Source organism: Mesoplodon densirostris, chromosome 3 (genome assembly GCF_025265405.1).
Source record: "Mesoplodon densirostris isolate mMesDen1 chromosome 3, mMesDen1 primary haplotype, whole genome shotgun sequence".
NCBI classification, from domain to species: domain Eukaryota; kingdom Metazoa; phylum Chordata; class Mammalia; order Artiodactyla; family Ziphiidae; genus Mesoplodon; species Mesoplodon densirostris.
In genome coordinates this window covers 116,147,070-116,154,193 of record NC_082663.1, presented here as the reverse complement: position 1 = coordinate 116,154,193, position 7,124 = coordinate 116,147,070, and positions in this window count along the sequence as shown.

Here is a 7,124-nt window from a genome sequence, read left to right as displayed (position 1 = left end):
GAAAGGTTACATTTAGAAAATGCATCACTCACAGAAGACAAAGTGGGGTGTGGCCTTAAAGCTTATTAAAGTAAACTACTTCTGTTATTTTTAAGGTTCCTCTGGTTTTAGTTTTCTTCTCAACTCCTTCCCTCTGTAAACACACACAGATACAACAGGTAGAAAACCAGTTCATTCCTCAGTTTTCATTTAACAGATGAGTATTCTGCTTCGGGAGCCAGAACCTGCTACCTTATATAATTGAGGTGTGTGTGTGTGTGTGCGCGCGTGCGTGTGTGTGTGTGTGTGTGTGTGTGTTATGCGCCGTTCTGGGGCTTGAGTGGGGGCCGGCAGAAATCCTTAGGAGCTGTGGTAGGAAGGCAGAGTTGCTACCTCCCTTTCAAAGCTACTGGAGAGGGGGTGGGGACTATAAGAACCCATCACCACACCGCGTGCCAGTCTCACACACGGATCCCTCTCCGTCATGTTCCCTGGGAAATCTCCCCCAGATTAGGAAAAGAACAGTAAAGCGGGTCTGCCACAGAAGGCGAGTTTTTACTATTACAACACAAAGGACACTGGAGTGCGCTTTCACATCCTCGCAACTCCACTCACTCGACCGGCTTCATACTTCAGCACCACGGAGAGTGGCATCTATTCGGCTACCACCCATGGGGAGCCAGATTCCCACGACTCAACACCGGATTCCGGTCATCTAGAGAAGGACAAGCCTGCGTATCTCACCCTCAGTGTAAGCCGCTATGATGATTCTTTCATAATGATTTTTCCAGTACAGCTTGTTTTCTCGCTGAAACATGGAATTAAACTTTAATTAGCCCTCTCCCTCTTGTGCATTGCTTAGATTTTTAGATGTAAATCTGGATCTAAAGTCTCTTAGTTGCTGGGTTGGTAGAGAATTTTTTTGTTTACTTTTTCATTGAAAGTCTAAGTTTACGAAGCCTTTTAGAAATAGGCAACTCATCCTGGTAGCCCAGCTGTTTTGTGCTAGAGTGTAGTTTTATTCCTATAAGAGAGTATGCGTGTTGTCTCTTCTCCTACTTCACTACTGAGAGCTTTTTAAATTGATTTTTTTGTGGTTGTATTTATCTTAATATAAATACAGGGGTAGGAGGAGGAAAAAGCTATATCCTAATAAGTTGCCACCACTAAAGAACTACAGGTGGGAAGGAGACTATTACCTTTTGTTCCTTTTTGTTGTTGAAAGCATGTCCTTTAGACAACCATTTCAGCATAACAAATATGCTTTTAATAAAAGAGATGTAATCTGTCAGGGCTTTGACACAAGCTTTGAAACTCTGGAACACAGAACCTCCCTCTTTAACCTTGAAGTTGTAAACTCACTTAAGTATAATTGGGTAGACATAACCAAGATGCTACTGCCATTAATTGCAACTTAAAGCCTTAATGGATTTAGGGTAGATTTGAAAGAGGCAATAATGAATGACCCTGTCTGGTGGCACTCAGTGAATTTTTGCCTCAGAATGCCACCTGCTGGTGGGTCCTATTTCTGAAGCACTGGGCACACATCAGATTTATGAATGAATTCACATTAAATCCAGAATATTCATTATGGATATGATTCAAACTCACTCTCTAAGATCTTTTAAACAATGACATTGGCTCAATTATTTAACAATTTACTAAAGTTCTATGTCACAATTATAAGTTCAAAACAATTATTTCTAAAAACACTTGAGCTAACTCCTTTAGGCAGTAATTAACCCAGAAAAAAATCAAAACTATGTGAAGCCTCATTGAGGCTAATTACACATGCATGTGGTAGCCTGGATGAGAGGATCTCTTGCTTAGGAAAAGCAATCAACACTGCCCGCCACCCCCAGATAAATATTCAGCATGTTAGTTTTCTCGGTATTGCATTTCATGATTTAAGAGCCTCTCTTACTTTTTTGGTACTAGATGTTTATTTCAGACTCTTTTGTCACAGAGGTCAATAAACAATCAAAAGGTTATACATATCTACTGTATTCCAAGACAAATCTTTGGAGGAAAAAAAAATGTAGCTATCAGAACTTACTGTTTCAGCTCTACCTGGAGCTATACACAATGAGATATAGATATTCAGTTTCACAACTCCCTAGTTCGAAATAGACCACTGAGGATTTTAAAAGAAAAATGAAATAAAAGAAGCACACACAAAGCACTAGTTATACTTGCATGGCTAATACATAGGGTAGTTTGAAAATACTGAGAATAACCTCTTCTCTAAATGATGTTATTTGGTGAAAGATAAATGGATGATAAAATCATTTATTAACATTCAGGAACACTAGATAATGTTTTTCAATCCAAGATGCAATGGCAAAAAAAAAAAATCCCACATTAGCAGAAGTGTTTGGAAAGCATGTCTCAATATAATGCATTGTAATGAATAGCAGAAGGATACTTTGCTTCTTTCCTGTAGGACCTGACCGGCAAGGAATATGAACTCATGTATATTCATGGAGTAAATAAGTGAATATCTTTTTTACTCAAAGTATATGTGTTGCGCAAGCAAATTATTTTCACTAGCTTAGGTGGGAACTTGAATGTTTTGAATCCACAGTTATTATAAATGTATTAAACTAAAATAGCTAATATTATCTAATTATTACTAGAGCACTTACTAAACACTGTAATTTATATGTACTATCTCACCTCAGCTTTGACAAAATAAGGAAGACGATACTTTAGAAATAAGTTGGATGCCTTTAGAAATACATTAAAAAACATTTAGGAGTATTCTGAAGCAGTGGGAACGCCTGCTTCAGTCATCTGCCCAAGTCACCCACAAGACTTAATATACCCTCTGATATTAGCAGTCTCACCTAGCAACTTATGGGCCATTATTTATAGTGGAGCTAACTGGAAACTAATTTTCCTTTGCAACTCATACCTTATTTTAAAAGTTGTCACTTACAAGTAGGAAACAGTATTTACAGGATTACATGGCTCCTGTATTTGTAAGAAAGAGGACACTAGTAAACATGAATACCTCTGTTTTATTGGCCTTCTTTAATAACCAACCCAAATTCAAGTATTTAAGAATTAAGTTATTTGACCACGCACCGTATGCCAAGCATGGGGTGCCAGGTACATATACCATATAAACAAGTAATTCTCCTGCCCTCAAGGATCCTGCACTCTAGAGGGAAAATTTACAGTCTAAGGAAACTTAGAAAAGATGCATGAGGAAGATGGATGGCAGTGGCATACCAGCTAAAAGCACAGCCTTTGAAATCAGACAGATTAGACTCTTAACAGTAGGTCTACCACTCACAAATTATTCAGCCTCACAAGTTGTATAGGCAAAAGTGGTTAATTTACCTGAGCTTCACTTTATCACCTGTTAAATGGGAATGACAATAGCAAATATATCATATAGTTTTGAGGATTTAAAGTGATAATGCATGTAAAGTACTCAGCATGGTGCCTGCAATGCGGTTAATGTGTAATAAGTGTTAATCGTTATGATTAGTCATTAAGGACAATAGCCAAGCTTATCATACGATTTGTGTGAATTTAAAACAATTCATATAAAGCAGTTAGCACAGTATCTGGCACATGGCAAATGTGTAATATATGTTACCTCTAGCTATTATTTAGAAAAATAGCTAAGCTTTATATATCAGTGTAGAGTAAAATGTAAGCCAATTTATAATCATTTACTTAAATGTACTGATATGTAAGGTGTTCATCATTATTGTCACGGACATTTGTATAAGGCTTTACAGTATACAGGGCATTTGATACACATTATTTCATCTTGACTGTAGTCTTGAAGCCCACGAAGGGTGGATTTTAACACTTCCTTTCTACTGGCAAGGGAACTGAGGTTTAGGAGAAAACTCAAAATCACTTGACTATTTCATCACTGTTGCTCTGAACTAAAACTCACAATATGTACACTTGAAAGAGGATGTACAGACCAGAGCTAGGTTTTCCTGGATGACTGACCTGACTCCTGGATTTTAAATGGTTCTAAGTTTAGCTGTGGAATGTTACAGACTAAATTGGTTTCAGTCTTGGATAATTTCTACAAAGACCTATGGTGCATGTAGCAATTTTATAAAAACTACAACAAATATCACTAAAAAGACATTGTGATTAAGTGTGGCCTTTGCTTCATCAGTAATTAACTACAGTCCCTGTCTCCAAAAGGCGCTGTGGTCATGCGCTTTTGCAGCGGGACTTAGGGTGTAGAATTCATACTTTTTATGGATCACTGACATCTGGCTTCCTTCAGACTGGATGATGCATCTGTAAGAGCAGCTTGATAAAAATAGCAACCAAGGGATCAAGAGGGAGTTTAATAATCAGTCCTCCTCTCAAATATGGTTTTGTTTCCACTGAAACCCTTCTTCTCAATGACATCAAATGTCAATGTATGCATTTATGGAAAATGGAAAAGACACACAGTATCTTAATTGAGGTGTTTGATGAGTTTGATCACTTGTTATCTCAATAATGTATGCAAATAAAAAGGCATTTGCATTCAAAGTTCATTTTTAAGAAAAAAATTAAAGAAGGGGCAATTAAATGCTAACTGCATTTTAGGGAGAATCATTTTGCTCAGTATTGGCAGTAAAACTGACAGGATCCCCAGAGTCCAACAGAGAAACACATCTGATTCATGAGTGTGAGCTTTGTCCACCAGCTATTGTGGACCAAATGACTATCTTTCTGACATATCATCTTTTGTGGAGTCTTTCTAACCCATATGAAAAGTATGGCTAAAGCCTGATTATCTATTATGTCAAAATTAAATGGCAAGGATATGGTGGCTAATTTTCATAGGCAGATAAATGTTTAAATGGGGGAAATAGGGAGAGGTTGGTAAAAGGGTGCAAACTTTCAGCTATAAGATGAATAAGGTCTGAAGATCTAATGTAAAACATGGTAACTATAGTTGATAACACTGTATTATATAATTGAAATCTGCTAAGAGAGTAGAACTTAAATGTTCTAACCAAAACATATAAATATATATCAAGTCACCACAATGTGTACTTTAAATATTTTATAATTTTGTCAATTACACCTTAACAAAGCTGAAAAAATAAAACAAATGTTTTGAAAGTATCATTAGAATAGGAATCAGAGCTAATAAGACTCCCAGTGAGGTTAAAAGGCCTCCATCAATATCTGAATCAATTCACGTAGCTCCAGGGTTTGCTGTGAAACCCCTTATGTTAAGAGTAATCTCATGGATTAGAAATGTCCCAGTATACTCTTGTATGCATACATGATTTGAAGGCCCATAACGTTTCATCAACACCAGATTCTGTAAGGAAAGGAGCTGAACTGACAATTCTGTGAGCATCCAAATGTAAGTCAAAGCTGAGGTATTTAAGGATGGGAAAGAAAGGCTTGTTTATTTCTTACTATATCTGAGTGTCTGCTTTCAAGGTCATTCAGGAAAACGCATGGGAAGTAATAAAGACATTTTAACTTCTGACAAATACTAGCCACACACATTTTTTTCTTTGACAAAACATGATTATTACAGAAACATCAAGATTTATATGATGTGCAACTCTTGCACAGAAATTATCTGCCCTGAGGCTTAGTCATTTTGCTTCATCTACCTCAGTTTCTCCACCTGAAAATAAGAATGTTAATACCTTGTTTTTTATGTTTGTTTGTTTATTTAATGAAGGGAATTAACAAACGATGCTTTAACATCCTTTAAGTTTGTAGGCTAAAGCATCTATGACATCCATATGGACTCTGAATTTAGATTGGGTACTTATGTGTTCCTTGAGAAATTTTTCTCTGCTCTGACTTGGTTCAGTAGTTATTATATTTCCTTTGAATTAATCTCTCCATGGCTCACTGCTGTGTAATAGTTGTGTACTCTTGACCTTGGCACCTGACCTATTCTCCCTCCTGAGCAGACCTCCAGTGGAAAAGTGATGTGGAATCAAGCTCAAGCTCCGGCTCCTGCTAGGACAGTTACTGTTAAATCTCTGACACACTCACTGCTCAGGTGCTCTTGAGTCTTTTCTCAGGTTGAGTTGTGACAGCAAGTCCAGAGAGGTGCTCCTGAGAAGGGAGAAGCCTCATCATAGGACATGCTGAGAAATTCCATGAGAAAGAGTTTTAGTCTTTTGTGGGCTTAATTCCCACCTTGAGTGTGTGTCCCCAGATAACAGACCTTGAAACTGAGTTCACATCCTCTTCTGAAACAAGGCCCTTTGGGGACACAAATGAGGTGACTGCTTAGCTTTCAACTCAGTTACCTCCTCTCCTTCTAAAAGAACTTATAATAATAAACACTGTGCCCAATTTGTGAGTCTTTCCCTCTCCTGTAAAGATCTCTTTTGGAATCCCAATCTATGGTTTGCGTTGGCATCAATGAGCACCCTCCCTCCCTGGAATGATGGTATTGTTGAGAGAAATGGGCTCAGGAGGGGCTCATAAACTTGAATTCTGGGAATCTTCCCTAGCAATTTTTTATCAACATACACTTTAGAAAAGTGGATGGCGGTTCAGAAGCTCTTCCTAAAGAAGAAAGGAGCACTCTATCAGGATTTATCACCCACAGTTGCCTTTTGAAGGAGTTGCCCATCATTATTCCTTTTACTTTTTTACAGATGAAGAAGCTGTTCCACTGAATAGTTTAGCAGCTTCTCCCAAGAAGTGTGACTCAGGCCTAAGCAGGATCAGAGTACAAAGCCTGACCTCCAAATCTCTGCTTTTTACCAGATTGGAGCCCCAAAAGGAGCTAACACCAGAAGGGTTTGAGCACGTCAGAAGGTAAAGTGAGCAGAAAACTAAATAGAGCCCAAATTTTTAAAAATCACAAGACTGAACAACAATACTTTTTTTTTTAATCTCAAAATACTAGGTATAATTTAAAAGCCTTCCTCTGTGATTACTTTTGTTTATCTTTTACAAATGACTTCAGTGAAGTACTCAATGCATGGAGACATGACCAATAACAAAAAGGCAACTGGGAAGATGGAAAAATAGTTCAAAACCAACCCCCAAGTGCTTACTCTTTAGAACAGATACTTTCTTATTGAAATGTATGCCATTCTAATATTATCTGAATAATATGAGTGTGGGTAGACTAGAAAAAGAGGCTAGAAAATGTGGGTAGGGCCATTGGAGAATAAAGAAGT